A 21,335-nucleotide genomic window follows, 5' to 3' on the forward strand; every position below is an offset into this window, starting at 1 on the left:
AGCAATACGCGCAGCAGCTGGCGCCACGGTGACACAACGAACTGTTACAAATCGGTTACTTCTAGGACAGTTCTAACATTCTGCGTGGTGTCTGTTTGTTCTAAGTCGTGTCTCCCTACCACTTTCGCGCAAAGAAACTCTGAGCGTGTTTTTTAGGGAATTGACTAGTTTGAACCTGGCACCTGTTGCTGGTAAGGAGACGCCAGACCACACATGACATGTAGAGTTCAGAAGAGTTCAGTGAGACTAGCGATGATATAATCAAATACTTAATGATTTCAGTGTCAGCTCCACTGCACTCCCTGTAAAAGAATCTTAATACTAACTAAATTTAGTGGAAGAGGTTCAAGGCTTTCCTATTTTTAGTTAGCTGGTAAAATAAAGTCGAAAAAGCGGTTAAGTTTACCATTGGAATTTTTATTCTACTCACAAAACATTGTTTATAAATTGCGCTATTGATGAAAGCAAATATTTTAATACAGGGTGATAAAAACCAACTACGTTAAACAAAAAAGTGAACGAATATTCCCTGTATGGGTTTCCAAGTTCTGTAATGGATCGAAGGATGACCTTTGCCATATCACATTTTTAATCTAAGTTTAAATTAAGTTTCATAAAAGAGAAAACTATCAAAAATGGTCTACAGTGTCCCTCAATTATCTTTAATTACTTATTTAACTTGTTGTAAATTACAGTGGCTGATGTGGCTTCTCAATAATTATATAACAGAAAAATCATCGCGTTTCAGATTTTCACTTCAAGTAGCAAATGTGAACACCATGAGATTTAATTGATGATCGACACTAGTATTACGTAAAAAGGGGATGTAACAGATAAGACTTCTGCATCTCTGAGTGAAGCCTTATGCGCTCTTATGCGCTCTTATGCGGCATCGTGTGCGTTCATTACCTTATCGGTGGTCAGTCAGCGTCAGGGGGCGGCGGGCGGCGAAGCTCCACACACCTCGCCGTCTCGGAAGCAACTCTCTCGAATTTCTCTTTACTACAATTTACCGAAGTTGGTTTAAGAAAAAGGTATCTGGCTGTGTTTTCAACTGACCAATCAGGGTCTCAATGTTAATCTTAAGCTCCGCCTACAAAAATTCTGTCCATCCAATGAGAAACGCTATAATTTTCATTGTGGGGCAATGTTTTTAATGTTTGCAATGTAACAGAGAGGCGTATAGTCTCACACTAAAACTTGCAGCTGGTGTGGCCCTTTTAGTGTTATCGTAAGATCTATACTGTTCTTCTGGAGGGCTCTATCTTTTAACATGGGCTGGGGGCTGTTCTTGGCGTTCGGCCAGCGATGTGGGTGTCTGTCCCTTATTGTACGGCCTTCTAGCTCACACGGCTCTGCTCTCGGCTTCTGTTCTCGTTTTCTCCCCTCGGAACTGCGTCTGTTTCACGGTGGGAAGGTATGGCATGCATTTAGGCGTTCTTGTGTTAGTCTGTGGTATTCTATTTGCTCACTCGTTGATTGTATTACTTTGGTTAATTTAATGTCAGGATTTATTCGGAGCTATGTGACATACTTCTGGATTTGCTATCATGTCAGGGTTTTCAGGGACGGTGTTGGATTTGCCTGACACCTTACACAGTTCCCAGCCAGACGCCCTGTAACTTGCATTCTACTGACCCTCACCACCTCCATTTGTTACCTCAGGGCCTCAAGCGAGAGCCCATGCGAGGGCGGAGTAGAGATCTGTTATGTTCTGCTTCGGTATCAGTGAAGCCCCTGCGTTGGTTAGAAGGAGGCCAGTTGAGGACCTGCAACCAACCTGTCTGGTCACTGGACCTACACATGGAGTTTTGGTCTGGGGTGCATGCACCCTGACTGCAAGTTGGTATGTCAATCTGGTCATTCATCCTGTTGTGCTGCCATTCATGAACAGCATTCCAGGGGGTGTTTTCCAACAAGGTACCGCTCGCCCACATACCGCTATTATAACCCAACATCTCTACAGAGTGTCGACATGTTGCCTTGCCTCCTCAGTCACCAAATCTGTCTCCAATCGAGGACATATGGATTGTCATCGGACGATAACTCTAGCATCATCCACAACCAGCATTAACCGTCACTGTATTGGCCGACCAAGTACAACAGGCATGGCATTCTGTCCCATAAACTAACATCTTGCACCTGTACAAGAAAATGCATAAATATTTGCATGCTTACATTCAACATCTGACGATTACACCGGTTATTAATGTACCAACGCCGGCCGTTGTGGCCGAGCGGTTCTAGGCGCTTCAGCCTGAAACCGCGCGAACGCTACGGTCGCAGATTCGAATCCTGCCTCGGGCATGGATGTGTGTGATGTCCTTAGTTAGGTTTAAGTAGGCCTGAGTTCTAGGGGACTGATGACCTCAGATGTTAAGTCCCATAGTGCTCAGAGCCATTTGATACAATGTACCAACATTTCACTTTTGCAATGGCTTATCTCGCGCTTACATTAACCAATGATCTTGCAATGTTAGTCACTTAAATATCTTACCTAGACAAATGTACCCCCAAAATTTCATTGCTCTACATTTATTATCATTTGGTGCTGCGAATTTTTTTTCCATCAGTGTATTCGTACCAGTAACGAAAATGTTCAAGGACTGCGTTTTACAGTTGATAGGGTTCAGAATAGAACATACGCTAATGTTACTTATAATCCGTCTTGATTGCAATTTTTTTTTTTGTTCATAGGCCGGTTTCGGTTCATTCAGAACCATCTTCAGATCTGATATTTCAGTTACAGGAGTAACCCGTCCAAATCCAGCAACTTTCACATGCTGCGTCACATAAAATGTGGAAGTTGCTGGATCTGATATTTCAGTTACAGGAGTAACCCGTCCAAATGTGACGCAGCATGTGAAAGTTGCTGGATTTGGACGGGTTATTCCTGTAACTGAAATATCAGATCTGAAGATGGTTCTGAATGAACCGAAACCTGTCTATGAATAAATGCATACAAAATTTGCAATCAATACGGATTATAAGTAACATTATAAAATCACTGATTGCTGTTATCCCATCAGACATTATGTCTGTTTTTGCGAAGAACATACGCTGTCTGATGAAAAATATGCGGACATCTGTTAGTGAATATTAATATGCGGTGTGTTCACCATTCACCTATATGACGGCTTGAACTCCACTGGGGACGCTTTCAGCGAGGTGTCTGAATGTCCATGGAAGAATGGCAGCCCATTTTTCCTCAGGACCCCAGACTTGAGAAGGCAGTGATGTTGGACACTGGGGCCTCGAGCAAATTCGACGTTCTAACTCATTCCAAAGATCTTGATAATCAGCATGTTCAGGTAGGGACTCTAGGCAGGCCATTTCTTTACAGGAATATCATTGGCCACAAACAATTGCCCCACATCCTCCGTACTTCATTGATGTCACTACACATGACCGCAGGTAAGGTTTTTCCAGGCACTTCCAAACCCAAACCCCTACATATACATATACATCTACGTGATTACTCTGCTATTCACAATAAAGTGCCTGGCAGAGGGTTCAATGAACCACTTTCAAGCTGTCTCTCTACCGTTCCACTCTCGAACGGCACGCGGGAAAAACGACCACTTAAATTGTTCTGTGCGAGCCCAGATTTCTCCTATTTTATCGTGATAATCATTTCTCCCTATGTAGGTAGGTACCAACAGAATGTTTTTGCAATCGGAGGAGAAAACTTCTGATTGAAATTTCATGAGAAGATCCCGTCGCAACGAAAAACGCCTTTGTTTTAATCATTGCCACTCCAATTCACGTATCATGTCTGTGACACTATCTCCCCTATTTCGCGATAATACGAAAGAAGCTGCCCTTCTTTGAACTTTTTCGATGTCATCCCTCAGTCCTACCTGATGCGGATCCCACACCGCACAGCAATACTCCAGAATAGGGCGGACAAGCGTAGTGTAAGCAGTCTCTTTGGTAGACGAGTTGCACCTTCTAAGTGTTCTGCAAATGAATCGCAGTCTTTGGTTTGCTCTACCCACAATATTATCTGTGTGATCGTTCCAATTTAGGTTATTTGTAATTGTAACCCCTAAGAATTTAGTTGAATTTACAGCCTTCAGATTTGTGTGACTTATCGCGTAATCGAAATTTAGTTGGTTTCTTTTAGTACTCATGTGAATAGCTTCACACTTCTCTCTATTCAGGGTCAATTGCCACGTTTCGCACTACACAGATACCTTATCTAAATCATTTTTCAAGTCGTATTGATCATCTGATGTCTTGACAAGACGGTAAATGACAGCATTATCTGCAAACAATCTAACACGGCTACTCAGATTATCTCCTATGTCGTTAATGTAGATCAGGAACAATAGAGGGCCTATAATACTTCCTTGGGGAACGCCGCATATTACTTCTGTTTTACTCGATGACTTTCCGTCTATTACTACGAACTGTGACCGTTCTGACACGGAATCACGAGTCCAGTCGCACAACTGAGGCGATGCTCCTTAGGCACGCAGTTTGGTTAGAAGACGCTTGTGAGGAACGGTGTCGAAAGCCTTCTGGAAATCTAAAAATATGGAATCAATTTGACATCCCCTGTCGATAGCACTTATTACTTCATGAGTATAAAGAGCTAGTTGTGTTTTACAAGAACGATATTTTCTGAAACCGTGCTATGTATCAATAAATCGTTTTCTTCGAGGTACTTCATAATGTTCGAATACAGTATATGTTCAAAAACCCTACTGCAAATCGACGTTAGTGATATAGGCCTGTAATTCAGCGGATTACTCCTACTTCACTTTTTGGGTATTGGTATGACTTGTGCAATTTTCCAGTCTTTAGGTACGGATCTCTCTGTGAGCGAGTGGTTGTATATAATTGCTAAATATGGAGCTATTTTATCAGCATACTCTGAGAGGGACCTGACTGGTATACAATCTGAACCGGAGGCCTTGCCTTTATTAAGTGATTTAACCTGCTTCGTTACTCCGAGGATATCTACTTCTATGTTTCTCATATTGGCAGTTGTTCTTGATTGAAATTCAGGAATATTTACTTCGTCTTCTCCCTCGGATTACCACAGGATGCATATGATCCGTCACCCGAAATCACTCGTTTCCAATCAGCAACTGTCCGGTGGCATCACTCTTTACACCACGCCAAGGGTCCCTTTGAAGTGACAACAGAAAACGGGCGTTATGAGCAGCCGCTCTATCGTCGTGCCCCATTCTTTTAACTTCCTACGCACAACCACTGAGCTAGCTGGACCACCTGGTAGCACTTTGGAACTCACGAGTTATTGCTTCCGCTGATTTCATGTGATTTTTTACGACCACTTCACGTAATGCTTCGGTCCCTGTCGGTTGGTACATGAAACCTCGCTGGTCTCGGTTTAGCCGGGGTTGTTTCTTCGCGAATCCACTTCACTGTCATTTCACCAACAATCGACTCGGCAGCTTTAGAAGCGCTGAAATGTCCCTAATCGATTTGTTACTCCGGTTCCACCCGATGACTAGTGCACTTTCGAAGTCACTGAACTCTCCTGACGGCACAATACTCCTCGCCTCATTATATACTGGCGCGTCTGCCTCTCGTAACATCTGTTGGTCAGTTCCGCATTACATACGGGTGTCCGACAGAGACAGGGCAACTGCGGTGGCGCGGTTCTTTCCGTCCCTTTACGACGAACCTGCACCTACCTGTGAAAATTGTCTCAGCAGATCATCAGTAGGAAAGCCGAGTGAAACCTACTGTACTTCGACGTGAACCAGGCTGCAATTAAAGTCATTAATCTACGTTTCAGGAGAAACACGAAATGAAAGATTGGAAATTTTGTCCTCAATTAATATATTCTGAAACTTAGGTGAACGAGTATCACAGTCAAGCCCGTCCTAGTCTTAACGCAGTCACTCGCAATCCCTTTCACTGACGTTAGCAAGTTTGTGGTGTTGCATTTCCCGAAAACGTAGTAGCTACAAAAATACTGATTGTTTTTGTTTGAGAATGCTCGCCAAATATTAAGTCTGTCGGTACCAAATGCTGTCACAGTTTTTAGGCACCGACCTGCTCAATACGCCACGCGGAATATATGTCTTTTCTCGTCACAAAATTCACTTAAAAATTCCGAAATTTCTACGCACACATCGGAATAATTATGCCGTCACTTTCCAACACTTTTGATGTATGAAACACTGCTAGATCCGGCAACTTATCGTTTCCATCGGAACTGCTACTACACACGTCCGATCTGTTTCATGGCTAGGATTCGACTCTTCTGTAGAATACTCTAAGTCTTCTCTATCAGCAGAAAAAGGCGGGCGAAGAATATTTCTTTACCATTGGTCAGTTTACTCAACAGCCAATAGCAAAACAACATTCTCCCGCGTCCACCCGCGCTTTTCATCAGTAACCAATCGCAAAATAGTAAACCTCACGACTTCACTTTTTACCGACGTAATTATTTAATATGCTGAAGTTTTGCTTATACGTAAAGTTATTTACTATTTTTTTTATACCTGAATTAACTTTCTCTTTACCATAAACTTACTTTACACATCTATTCTACAAAAGTCCCCTTTGCCCATATCCATACTTCTTCGAAATGTTCCCACACTAAATCCTAGTACATAACTCGTTAAACAATTATCTTCACATTAACCTTAAACCACACTCACGCATCATTCATACTGCTAAAACATATTTATAACATTTTACATACACAAAAAGACATAATAACACTTTATGAAAATACTAGAACAGCTTATGAAAAACATTCTATTACTTTAGTTCACTCTAGTGGGCACAATCGAAACTAAAATCACAGTCCCCTATCCAATACTGTCCTCTATCGGCTGATACATAAACTACGTGCGCGTCCAGTCTCGCGCCACCATGTCACTATCCAGCTCTGAGACACATCTCCCACTTAACCGCCTCCAAGGCAGGATCGTTATATGGTGCTACGCCTCGCAACCAAGAGTACAGGATGACGGCATCACCATCAAAGCGAATGGAAACTTGATAAACAACAAGCCGGAAGTCGAAAACATTTTGAATAATCATTTTTAAAATGTTGTAGAGAAAATAGGATCTAAATGTTCATTAGAAGAAGCAAGGTAGTTAATGGAAGAGGCCTTACCCACACCATTTCATACAACTGAAATTCCACCCACCTCTCCTTCTGAAATTAGGAAGATAATAAACTCTCTCAAGAATAAAAGCTCACATGGAATTGATGGCATTTTCGGCAGGATAATAAAAGCTTGTTCCCAAGAAATAAGTGGGATTCTTAGCCACATATGTAATAGCTCTCTGAAGCAGGGTATTTTCCCGGATGGATTGAAGTATGCCGTTGTTAAACCACTGCATAAAAAGGGGATACGTCTGATTTCAACAACTACCGACCAATCTCTCTTTTGACTGCCTTATCCAAAATTCTTGAAAAAGTAATGTATTGTAGAGTAGCTTCACACCTTTGTATGTGTGAAATGTGATCACACCTTTGTAAAAATAAAGTTTTAACAAAATGTCAGTTTGGTTTCCAGAAGGGTTTTTCGACGGAAAATGCAATATATATATATATATATATATATATACTTTCACTAATGAAATATTAAATTCTCTGAGTAACCGGAAGTCACCCGTTGGGATTTTTTGTGATCTATCAAAGGCTTTTGATTCTATAAATCATGGAATACTTCTAGATGAGCACAAATACCGTGATATGAACGGGACAATGCTCAAATGGTTTAAATCATACCTAACTGGAAGAGTGAAGAAAGCTGAAATAAGCTGAAACTTCCTGGCAGATTAAAACTGTGTGCCCAACCAAGACTCGAACTCGGGACCTTTGCATTTCGCGGGCAAGTGCTCTACCAACTGAGCTACCGAAGCACGACTCACGCCTGGTACTCACAGCTTTACTTCTGCCAGTACCTCGTCTCCTACCTTCCAAACTTTACAGAAGCTCTCCTGCGAACCTTGCAGAACTAGCACTCCTGAAAGAAAGGATATTGCGGAGACATGGCTTAGTTTCATATCAGCGCACACTCCGCTGCAGAGTGAAAATCTCATTCTGGAAACATCCCCCAGGCTGTGGCTAAGCCATGTCTCCGCAATATCCTTTCTTTCAGGAGTGCTAGTTCTGCAAGGTTCGCAGGAGAGCTTCTGTAAAGTTTGGAAGGTAGGAGACGAGGTACTGGCAGAAGTAAAGCTGTGAGTACCGGGTGTGAGTCGTGCTTCGGTAGCTCAGTTGGTAGAGCACTTGCCCGCAAAAGGAAAAGGTCCCGAGTTCGAGTCTCGGTCGGGCACACAGTTTTAATCTGCCAGGAAGCTTCATATCAGCGCACACTCCGCTGCAGAGTGAAAATCTCATTCTGGAAACATCCCCCAGGCTGTGGCTAAGCCATGTCTCCGCAATATCCTTTCTTTCAGGAGTGCTAGTTCTGCAAGGTTCGCAGGAGAGCTTCTGTAAAGTTTGGAAGGTAGGAGACGAGGTACTGGCAGAAGTAAAGCTGTGAGTACCGGGCGTGAGTCGTGCTTCGGTAGCTCAGTTGGTAGAGCACTTGCCAGCGAAAGGCAAAGGTCCCAAGTTCGAGTCTCGGTCGGGCACACAGTTTTAATCTGCCAGGAAGTTTCATATCAGCGCTCACTCCGCTGCAGAGTGAAAATCTCATTCTGAAATAAGCTGTTCACATAATATGCAAAAAACTGATTTCTCAAACTGGGGGACAATCAAGAATGGGGTGCCGCAAGGTTCAATCTTGGGTCCTCTGCTGTTCTTAATATATGTTAATGACTTGCCATTCTGTATTCACGAAGATGGAGAGCTGCTACTTTTTGCCGATGATACAAGTATAGGTATCACACCCAACAGACAAGAATAAACTGGTGAAATTGTGAACAATGTTTTCCCGAAAATCATTAAGTGGTCATCTGCAAATGGGCTCTCATAAAACTTTGACAAAACACAGTTTATACAGTTTCATACAGTAAATGGAATGACACCATTAATAAATATAGACTTCGATCAGAAATCGGTAGCTAAGGTAGAAAATTCAAAATTTCTAGATGTGTGCATTGATGAGGCGTTGAACTGGAAAAAAACGCACAGAGGATCTGCTGAAACGTTTGAGTTCAGCTACTTATGCTATTAGGATCATCGCAAATTTTGGCGATATACATCTCAGTAAATTAGCTTACCGCGCCTATTTTCATTCTCTGCCTTCGTGTGGCATCATATTCTGGGGTTACTCATAATTGAGTAAAAGAGTGTTCATTGCACAAAAGCGTGTAATCAGAATAATTGCTGGAGCTCATCCAAGATCATCCTACAGGCCCTTATTTAAACAGCTAGAGATCTTCACTGTAGCCTCACAATATATGTATATACATTGTAACCTCCCCACCGAAATTTTAAAGGATATTTTATTTTAAATGCTAATTTACATTGTGCTAAGTGTAAGCTCCCCAGAGAAATTTTGAAACACAAAAATAATAAATGAATGTTAACAAGAATACAACCTAACGTGACCTCCCAGCAAATAAATTCAATGACAATGACAATTAAACAAAAATTAGCAATCTGTCCCTAGTGTAAGCTCCCCACAAAATGAAAGTCAATTCAGTGATAATAAAATCTCAGTGACAATGAAAACAAAAACAGACCGAAATGTCGATCTTAGGCCCTGTTCATTAATTAAACTGAAATTCTTACCTTAGTAAAGCTGCATCTGCTCTTGTTTATTTTTGCCATAGCTTCGAGGAAATTGATTGCACAAATTTTGAATTTAAGGGAAACTTTTCCTTAAGGAATATCAAGGGAATATTTTTTTTTATTAAAGGATTCTTTGTTAAAAATTGCTTTGAAAACCAAAAATTATTATTGGGGCGATTGTTGCACAAATTAGTTACAGTTAATTTACATTATTAGCTGAGCGCATTTAAAAATAATATACCTCATCCTGAATCTTGACCAGAGTGCCATGTCGACGCCCGCCGACTCCTCACACACAACTGCACTGGACTGCTACTGACAGACAGACCTGCTCACAGACTGCCAACAGACTACTGCTCGCAACTGTACTGCACGACTACTACTGACAGAGTACCGCTCGCAACTCTCACGCGGTCAAGCGCAGACTAGCCACGATAAATGGCTCTCTGGTCAGAGACTCTGCAATGCCTCGCCATCGCCGCCACACAACATACGTGTTTCAACATATATATGTATATATTCACTTATGAAAGCAGTGTACATGGCTACAACACTAGGAGAAAGAATGATCTTCACTACTGAAGGTTAAATCTAACTTTGGCTCAGAGAGGGGAAAATTATGCTGCTACAAAAGTCTTTGGTCTCTTACCTAATAGCATCAAAAGTCTGACAGATAGCCATATAGCATTTAAAAGAAAATTAAAAGAATTTCTTAAGGCAACTCCTTCTACTCATTAGATGAATTTTTGGATACAGTAAGTGGGTAATTTCCCCAGCAGCCACAAAAAAATATTAAAAATATTAAGTTTCATGTAATATTTTCTGTAATGTAATATCTTGTATAGACACCTTTTATTAACCTGACACGTTCCACATCATCACGAAGTGTCGTACTCATGATTTATGGAACAAGTACTACTCTAATCTCTAATCTAATCTACTTTTGATCACATAGCGTGTGCCCATACGATTAGTTCGCTTCAAACGACTATTTCTTTCACTTCTTGTAATATTGGCCTTTCCTCCATAAGACGGGCCGTGCATCTGCCTCAGCTGCACGCATCTTTCTCTTCTGTAATAGTTTCCCGTCCACAGGGGCTCACTTTCAGACTTTCTGCGCAATTCTTCCACCAACCGCAGGTAGCCAGTGAGGTCTAGAATTCTAGACGGCTTGCCATGAGAAACGCTGAGCGGCGACAGTTGTTCCTCTCAAGCCAGTTGCGTGGCCACACAGTGCACTCTTATCCATTGTTGTCCCCAGTAACACTCTGTTTGGACGTAACTTGGACGGTGTCTCCCCCGACCTTCCGTCACGCGTAAGCAGACCTCGCCCCTGCACGCTTTCCTACCGTTCTCTCTCTCTGAACGAGATGCTTCCGAACATGACAAGCATTATACAGTATATCCAAGATTAAAACAGTACCGAATCAATATTTTGCACATTCATTTATAGATAAACGAAATTTTATTTAAAATAAAAAATACTTCCGAATATATGAAGATAGTAACTGTTCTCGAAAGAACAGACACCATTGATGACCGTGCAGCTTCTCTAGAATAAATGATAATTGATTGAAACCCTCGGCTACCGACAGGTGTTGTTGATATACCTCGATAGGGACAGCTGAAAATGTGTGCCCTGACTGGGACTCGAACCCGGGATCTCCTGCTTACATGGCAGACTCTCTATCCATTTTTTTTAAAATCTCATTTTGTTCGTTTTCGTTCGTTGTGTCTGCTCGGGGCGGACGTCGCAAGACACCCGTTTCAGTTCGTCGTTGATCCATTAACTCAGTTTTTTTATTACAAACGGCAGCTAACACTCTGACCGAACAAGCTGGGTTACCGTGACGGCTACTTTTTTTTTTCGATATAGTTCGTTGCGTTTGGTCTGGGCGAACCTCACAAGACTTCCGTTCAAGTTGATCGTTGATTCCTTGTCTCAGTTTTTTATTACAGAGAGCCCCCAGAGCCCTCTGACCGAACACACTGAGCTACTGTGCTGGGTATTTTTTTAATTTTTCAAAAAATCTAATATTGTTCGCTTTCGTTCGTTGCATCTGCTTGTGGCGGACGTCGTAAGACACCCATTTAAGTTCGTCGTCGATAGATTAACTCACTTTTTTTCTTTTATTACAGATGGCAGCTAATCCTCTGACCGAAGAGGCTGAGCTACCGTTCCGGCAAAATGAGCCCCACATTCCCAACTGTCCACAATCTACATACGTAATGTACCTAATATGTATTTGCCCATCCACTCATTACTCGCGAACACTAAGGTGACGATTCCCGTAAGAGTTCGGGCAACCTGTGCGCATTCGCACAGACGAAGGTCAATGGCTGCATAGCCTATAACTATACATATGAAGATAGTAGCTGCCCTCGAAAGAACAGATACCATTGATGTCCGTGCAGCTTCTCTAGAATAAATGATAATTAATTGAAACCCTCGGCTACCGACAGGTGTTGTTGATATACCTCGATAGGGACAGGTACAAATGTGTGCCCTGACTGGGACTCGAACCCGGGATCTCCTGCTTACATGGCAGACGCTCTGTCCATCTGAGCCACCGAGGAATAGTGCGACTGCAGGGACTTATCCCTTGCAAGCCTCCCGTGTGACCCACATCCCAATATGGATGGGCAAATATCTATTACGTACATTACGTATGTAAATTGTGGACAGTTGGGAATGTGGGTCTCACGGGAGGCTTGCAAGGGATAAGTCCCTGCAGTCGCGCTATTCATCTGTGTCCTTGGTGGCTCAGATGGATATAGAGTGTGCCATGTAAACTGAGGGTTTCAATTAATTATCATAGTTCGTAATGCTACGTTGCAAAATTGCAGCATAGACTGATCAGCTAGAACATTGTGGCCACCGACGTACTATCGATATAAAACGTCCAGGAGATAGCACCGTCACCTGGCGAAGAATAACTGCTAGGCGGACACACGCACTTTGCGTGTAGCACCAGTGAGCGTGCTGTACGTGTGTGGAATGGGCAACGCGTGCGATCTATCTCAGTTTGACCGAGGGGAGATTGTAATGGCGCGGAGGCTTGGCACGAGCATTTCGGAAACAGCACGACTTGCCGTGTGTTCGAGGAGTTCTATAAAAAGTGTTTTCAACACGTGGAGAAACCAAGGTGAAACCACGTCCAAACGTCGTGGGACTGGGCGGCCACCCCTCATTGCTGATGTCAGACGCCGTAGGCTGGGCAGACTGGTACTTCACGAGAGGCGGCGAACTGTGGCGGAACACACTTTAAACGTGGGCAGAGCACAAGTGCATCTGAAAACACAGCGTACCGAACAGTGTAGTCGACGACCCATGTATGTACCAATGTTAACAGCACGACATTGGAAATTACGACTGAAATGGACATGTGACGGTCGGCGCTGGACGTTGGCGCAATGGCAGAGCGATGCAATGTCAGATGAGTCCAGATGCCTTCTTCATCATGCCCGTGGGAGGGCGCGAATCTTTCGTCTTCTAGGGGAACAGCTCGTCAGCACATGTACTGCGAAACAGAGACAAGCTGGCAGCAGCTCCATTACGCTCTGGGAGCGTTCACGTGGGCATCCATGGATCCAGTGAAGCAAGGCACCATGACAACCAAAGAGAATCGTACAGTGGTTGCAGACTACGTAGACTGTGGTGTCACCGCCAGACACCACACTTGCTAGGTGGTAGCTTAAATCGGCCGCGGTCCATTTAGTACATGTCGGACCCGCGTGTCGCCACTGTGTGATCGCAGACCGAGCGCCACCACAATGCAGGTCTCGAGATACGGAATAGCACTCGCCCCAGTTGTACGGACGACATTGCTAGCGACTACACGGACGAAGCATCGCTCATTAGCCGAGCAGATAGTTAGCATGCATTGCTCATCAGCCGAGCAGACAGTTAGAATAGCCTTCAGCTAAGTCCATGGCTACGACCTAGCAAGGCGCCATTTGTAACATTGCATGTACCTCAAGATAGAGTCTCACTTGTATCACCAAGAACGTTGTAAACCAATGAAGATATAAAAGTTAAGTGTTCTAGTAGCTACATACTTTTCTTTATAACATTAATAAGTATCCTGTTTCAGACCTCTATCTAACCTCCTTGAAATAACGCGTGCCTTTCGGCTACTTCAGTGTGGCGTAGCTGTCTTGTTACGTCACAACATAGACCCCTTTATGACGGTCAAGTTTCCTGAAGACAGTGGCTTTTTCAACAAAATAATGCGCCATGTCGCAAGGCCAGCAGTGTGGTGGAGTGGTTCGAGGAACACAGTGGCTAGTTCCACTTGATATGCTGGCCCCCAGATTTGAACCAATCGAGCACATCTGGGATGTGATTGAACGTGGCGTCAGAGCTCACCAGCCCCTCCACGGAATTTTCGGTAATTAAGTGACTTGTGTGTGCAAATATGGTCTCCAGTGACCTACCACGACGTCTCGCAGCTGTTATTCGTGCCAAATGTCCACATATCGGCTAGTAGGTATGTGATCATAATGTACTGGCTGATCATTTGCATGTTCAAAGTGGTAGCCCTGCATTTCTCTACATTTTTGTTTTCGTGAAATCATATTTAATTTCGGAAATTTGTAGTAAGGACTATGGGACCAAACTGCTGAGGTCATCTGTCCCTAGGCTTACGCACTACTTAATCTAACTTAAACTAACTTACGTAAGGACAACACACACACAGCCATTCCCGAGGGAGGACTTGAACCTCCTATGGGGGAAATCATATTTAAATCCACTTTCTGAAGGATTGTAATATCATTTGTTTCAAAACTCGGCATATGTTTCCAATAAATTGATATGCCGCTTTAGATTTATTTTCTTATATTTTGCCTTTTGAAAACCTCCCGAGATGAAAGTCACAAGCAAAATGAGGTGGCCACAAAACGTTGCTTGTTGTCCGTTGTTCTCTGAAGATCTCATGAATACCGCACATCTATTGACGAAGAGTGTGACATAGGTGTAAGAATGCTATTAGTTTTTGTTTTGATATCGACGTACAGATGTTCAAAGGTCTTTGTGACCATAGCTATATCCTTGGTTGCGATTGTTGTATACGTAAACGAAGCATAATTTGGTAAGGCATTTTTGGTGGGTGAATGGCGGTTGACTTTCGTTAGTCAGTGAACAGAGTTGAGTGAGAATGTAGTTACGATCTTTATACCACGTTACATGTATAATAGGAAGTCTTAGATGTTTTCATTCTCTACTGGATGGGCATCATAGCCTCGATAAATTTGAAGAAGGATGTTATTCCACTGGGCTGTATTTTAAGTTACTTTATTCTGCATTACTAGTTACATGTTTTCATTACTGCGGCTTGTATATTATTCTGTCTGCACTTAATACTACGTGGACAACGTATACAGATATCCATTACAAGTGAAATGGTAGGAACCTCTGATCTGGGAGTGCCAAGGTGCTGAGTGTAAACAAAATAATCCTTTTAACTTATTTAGTTACCGCAGAAGATGAGCTAAAAATCAACAAGGATGAGCAATGCTTATTCGCAGCCGAGCCTAAAATTTAAATTACAGATTCTTTAGTAGTACAGAGAACTTTGAAATCAAACACTCTCTTTCAAATCTATAACTTTAGAAAATCGCGTCAGAGAGACTTACGAGGTCTTAAATGTGCATACACCTTAATCGTTAAAGAAAAATTTCAAGATAACGGAATATGCAAGATAACAATATCCTACAGCGGCTTAAAGAAAAAGAAGCGAGCAGCTGCCACTTGTGCCTGTGAATGCTCTGTCACCTTTAAAAAATTTATTCAGCAGATTCTCAGAATTAATTTTACAACAAATATTGAGCAAATTAATGTGGCGCAGTTTAAATCTGCATTATATAACGTAATGTCTTTAACTGTTCAACACTGGAGAGAGCCACAATCAAATTTCACAATTAAAAACTAAAAAAATCAAAATTCAGAATTAAAAAGAAGCAAGTAGTATACCACTGGTATCCGTAAACAACCTTTAAAAAAAGACAAAAACTCTTAGTACAGTCCTTTGAAATACAATCATGCAAGGAGCATAGCGCTGAAAACAACAACGTTTAACAATAACGGTAATTGCTCGTACATGGAACTTATTGCAGAAATTGTAGACATCATCTGACCACTTAAGCTACTTTAACGGATGGGCTATCTGATCAGACGTGCCGGGTACCAAAATATCCCCAGGTACAACTAGCCAAGAAAATTTTAAAACCACATACGTAACTTAAAATTCATTCAGGAGCGTTTTCAATGGAACACATTAAAGAAAAGAAACAATCTTATGACTCAGTTAAGTGAGAAGGAAGCCAATCAAGACAAGTGGACTATCAAACAATATACTACTTGTATGTTGCCACTTGACGGGGTAGTCAGAAACAATGTGAAAAGCTTGCAAAGGAGCTGCAGGGTAGGTTATGCTGAGAAATAATTGTTAAGAAAAAATTCCATACGTAGCGCCTTTCCCGAGTTAATTAGCACCGAAGTTAGCCAGTCATGCCGTTGCGCAATCAAAGTTCAAGCTCCCCGCCAGATACAATTAGCGTCAGTTGTCGTCATAGCGTAGATGATAACGCACGACAAGGCTCAGCCTTCGGCTCTGGTTTGGTTCTTTCTACCGTCCCAGCCCAATTTTTGCATCGCTCACTTGTTCGGTTTTAGGAAACCAAACAAAGGACATGTTTGGTCACACTTTCTCTGGCGAGCCTCTTGAATTTGCGCACGGAACCGACTGATTGGCTAACTTCAGTACTAATTAACTCGGAAACGATGTAACGTATCATAGTTTTTTTTATTTTACAACTGTTTCTCAGCACAAACTACCCTGCAACAGCCTTACAATCTTTCGAGACAGTTTCTGACCGTCCTGTATACAGGGTAAGTCACTAACTATTGCCACCTAGAATAACTCCGAAAGTGTGATAGGAGCTGAAACGTTTGTGGGACAAATGTTGCATGGGACAGTGGAGGCCCCGTAATATGACTTTTTTGCTTGATGGGTTCGCTTCAGAAATATGAAGGTCAACTTTAAATGGGATGCTATAGTTTGGTACTTATTTTCTGATAGTGGCTATCGTCACGAATCCAATGATGTGTAACAGTAAGGTCTTTGAAGGTCAACGATGCTCACAAAGGAGGCATGAAATTCCATTTACAGAAGGTGTTCGAACAGATGACCGTTGGTATCAATGCTGTGCTGCAATCTTCTTATCATGAATTCAGTGGTACCCCTTATAACATCGGCACTTATGGAAGCTCATGCCCTGACAATTCTCTCTCATATATCTTCAGGTGTAGTCGGAACGTCTTTATAAACAATGTCTTTTAAGAATCCCCACAAGAAAAAATCCAGAGGCGTCAAGTCTGGCGAACGAGCCGGCCACGACACATCTCCTCCGCGTTCAATCCAACGATTTGGAAATTGTCTCTGCAACTAACTTCTAGCCATCAGCGAATAATGTGCCGAACACCCATCGTGTTGATACCACATTCTATTCCTTGTCCCTCAAGGTATTTCTTCCAATAACAGACCTAATGTTTCTTGCAGGAATGTGGTGTACTTTCTACCATTAAGATTTCCTTCGATGAAATAGGGGCCTATAATTCTGTCGTTCAGGATCCCACACCATACATTCACCGACCACGGTTTTTGGTGTGCAACTTGCCGCAGCCAACATGGTCTTTTAGCTGCCCAACAATGCATGGCTCGTGAATGTAGCCTCGTCAGCAAATAAAATCAAATTAATAAATGTGTCTTCCCTCTGAATCTGAAGTTGAGCCCATCGGCAGAATTCAATGCAACGCATACAATCCGTATCAGTTAATTCTTGGTGGAGACTGATATGGTAAGGATGATATTTGTGGCGATGCAGAACTCGAACAACACTACTCTGGCTCATGCCAGATTCCCTTGCGATTTGACGTGAACTAACACAAGGATCTCGAACCACAGTGGCAAGAGTACCAATTTCCGTTTCCTCGTTAGTAACTTTCCTTTGCCGGATATGTTTCCAATGCGCTAAAGTTTCAGTTGTTCTCAATTTATCATACACATATTTAAATGTACGACATGTAGGGTGACTACATTGAGGGTTCCTTTCAGTGTGTAAGTCTCTAGCTCTCACTGAATTTCGTTGGCATTCTCGGTAAATGAGAAGCATATAGAGTCGTTCTTCGAAGGAATACATCATTCACATTTGCTTGATTCGACGATACTAGTCTTACCGTTCCTATCTGTGTTGTATTGCGAAACGTCGAATGGTATTTACATGTCAATGGCACTTTAGACGGCTACGCCATATTAGGCGAATATTTACTGTTGTGTCTAGACAAGACAGCCTAGACACAATGAGAGGAAGCCGAAAGGCACGCGCTTAGCCTCACGCAGGCTGGCGTGAGGTCTGAAACAGGATACGTAATGAATGCTATAAAGAAAAGTACGTAGCTTCTGGAATACTTAACTTTAATCCCCATTTGTAGAACATCGCTCTTGATGATACATTAATAGAATCTCAATATCAATTGAATACGGCGCCTTGCTAGGTCGTAGCAAATGTAGCTGAAGGCTATGCTAACTATCGTCTCGGCAAATGAGAGCGTATTTGTCAGTGAACCATTCCTTGCAAAGTCGGCTGTACAACTGGGGCGAGTGCCAGGACGTCTCTCTAGACCCGCCGTGTGGTGGCGCTCGGTCTGCAATTACTGACAGTAGCGACACGCGGGTCCGGCGTATACTAATGGACCGCGGCCGATTTAAAGGCTACCACCTAGCAAGTGTGGTGTCTGGCGGTGACACCACATTTACTATTTGCACGATGTACGAGAGAGAATTATCAGAGCATGTCCTTAGAGAAGTGCCGAAGTGGTAACATGCAGTAATTACAGGTCAGTTTACCAATGGCGAGAAATATTGCAGCTAGAAATCATTAAGCTCTCTCCAGCTGAACACGGTACTGATTGCATAAGAGAGAGGGCCAGCCACCACTTGTCACGGACAGTTAAATAGCCTCGTCTGATCGTATAATCGAACAGCCTACATCGCCGTCTACAGCGTTGTTTAGCGGGAACAGGCCAGGCAGAGAGAACTGAAGCAAACTGCCTCCGACCACAACCGTTCGGCCAGCCCACTCTTCATAATGCCGGACGACTGTATACGACCCGCTTCTCGGGCGGTGTCCCCAGGTTCCTTCTTGACGCCTGTAGTTCTGGCAGCTCCACGGCTGTCCCCACACTCTCGCTAGCGGGTTCCACCCGTCGCCTCGCGGCTGCGCCCAAATTGCGGCGCGCCCGAGGCCCCACAATCCCGTAAAGTGGTCTTCTGTGAACAGCGGACAATTGGAAAGGTGGCCATTGTGTTGGAAAACTTACAGGACTTTGGTTATAACGCAACTTCTTTTGCATTATGTCATAAACATAACGTCTCATTTAAGTATATAACTACAAGATAACAACTAATTTATGGACAAACGGCAACCAGTCACTGTTTACCGATATTTTTTTTATTTACTACAAGAAATTAGAATTATAAACAGTTCAGTTATCATCCATTCAGCTAATCTTCAAGTAACGGTCGAATAAAAGGAACTCTGTTTAAAGCACACAATATCTAAAGTATGGTAAAATAACAACAACAGTTCCTTAAACACTGTGGTAAATTATGGTCAACTGAAGTTAAGACATTTCTTAATGGCTGAATGAAACATGAATATTAAAACGTGGGCAAATTACTAATGTCGAATCACTTAGTCCTACCAGCTGTTTCATAACATATATGCTCACAAGGGAACCTCCCCATCGCACCCCCCTCAGATTAAGTTATAAATTGACACAGTGGATAGGCCTTGAAAAACTGAACACAGATCAATCGAGAAAACAGGAAGAAGTTGTGTGGAACTATGAAAAACTAAGCAAAATATACAAACTGAGTAGTCCATGTGCAATATAGGCAACATAAAGGACGATGTTAGCTGATGAGCGCAGTGGTCTCGTGGTTAGAGTGAGCAACTGCGAACGAAAAGTCCTTGGTTCAAGTCCTCCCTCGAGTGAAAATTTTACTTTCTTTATTTTCGCAAAGTTATGATCTGTCCGTTCATTCATTGACGTCTCTGTTCACTGTAATAAGTTTAGTGTCTGTGTTTTACGACCGCACCCCAAAACCGTGCGATTAGTAGACGAAAGGACGTGCCTCTCCAATAGGAACCGAAAACATTTGATCGCAAGGTCATAGGTCAACCGATTCCTCCACAGGAAAACACGTCTGATATATTCTTTACGACACTGGTGATAGCATGTGCGTCACATGACAGGAATACGTTGTCGACCCACCTAACTTGCACACTTGGCGAATGGGTAAAAAGATTATTCTACCTTGCCAGATTTAGGTTTTCTTGTGGATGTGATAATCACTCCAAAAAAAGTGATGAAAACATAAGAGTTTGTCACATAAACTGCATCAAATGAATGCAACAGTTTCAGAGTCGCACAGTGTTCCCTGTGCTGTGTCAAAACATATGTTTTTTACGTTTTCAAATGTTTCCGTGCGTAGACCGTCAAATTCTGTATATGTCCAAGCAAATCTGAACATGTCCTGGAATTTTGGAGAGCGAAGTTGATTATGTGTGAGTGCCTGAACTTTGATAATTATCTGAAAATAAAAAATTAAAATTTTCACCCGAGAGAAGATTTGAACAAAGGACCTGGCGTTCCACAGCTGCTCACGCTAACCACGGGACCACGGCGCTCGTAAGGGAACACTCTCCTCGATGTTGCATACCTTGCGCATGGACTACTCAGTTAGTATATTTTGCTTATTTTTTTCATAGTTCCACACAACTTCTTCCTGTTTTCTCGATTGATCTCTGTTCAGTTTTTCAAGGCCTATCCCTGTGCCAACTTATAACTAAATCTGAGGGGGGTGCGATGGGGAGGTTCCCTTGCCAGTAGTGCAATCTCCCCACCCCCATCTGCCCTTGGCTGGGGAGTGTCATCTTTGTGCCGACATTTTCGTGCAGTGTTTTACAGTGAGTGTTTTACAGTGAGTGTTCCGTGTTGTGTGTCTTTTGGGAAGCGTTGCGAACGGCCATCATACTGTCGCTGGGTGTGATTTTTTATCTGTTGCGAACAGAAACCAGACTGTCGCCATGTTTTTTAATTGTGTGTTTACTATGTTACTTGTCTGATTCCGGTGTATTTTATTAACATTGCCAACCCCTTTGCTTTCGGTTTTAACTTTCCCCAAATTTTCCACCATTTTACACTTTAAGTCATCGTTTTATCGCCTGTTTTTCTTGTTTGTTTTCTTCTTCCGTTTCTTAAAAAAGTCTGTAGGCTGCAGAGCAGCGTACTAAGCTGCTGCCAGCCCGCCTCTTTCGGGGGGAATTGAAAATCAATAAAGGGGGGGGGGGGTAGCGCAATCCGGTCACAGGATAGTTTACAATAGCGTAACTGTACTGTACGTCTACTATAACTAGGCTGTGGGACATAGTAGTGCTTTAAACAGCCATTTAGCCGCCAAACCAATCGAACTAACAAACGGCCTTTGCTGTTTGTGAACGCCAGTGCAAATTGGCCCCTCAGACTCTAGTACAGTACTCTCGTCTTAATCAACGACCACGCTGACTCCATGCAGTCACAGTGAAC

This window comes from Schistocerca americana, chromosome 1 (genome assembly GCF_021461395.2).
Source record: "Schistocerca americana isolate TAMUIC-IGC-003095 chromosome 1, iqSchAmer2.1, whole genome shotgun sequence".
NCBI lineage: Eukaryota > Metazoa > Arthropoda > Insecta > Orthoptera > Acrididae > Schistocerca > Schistocerca americana.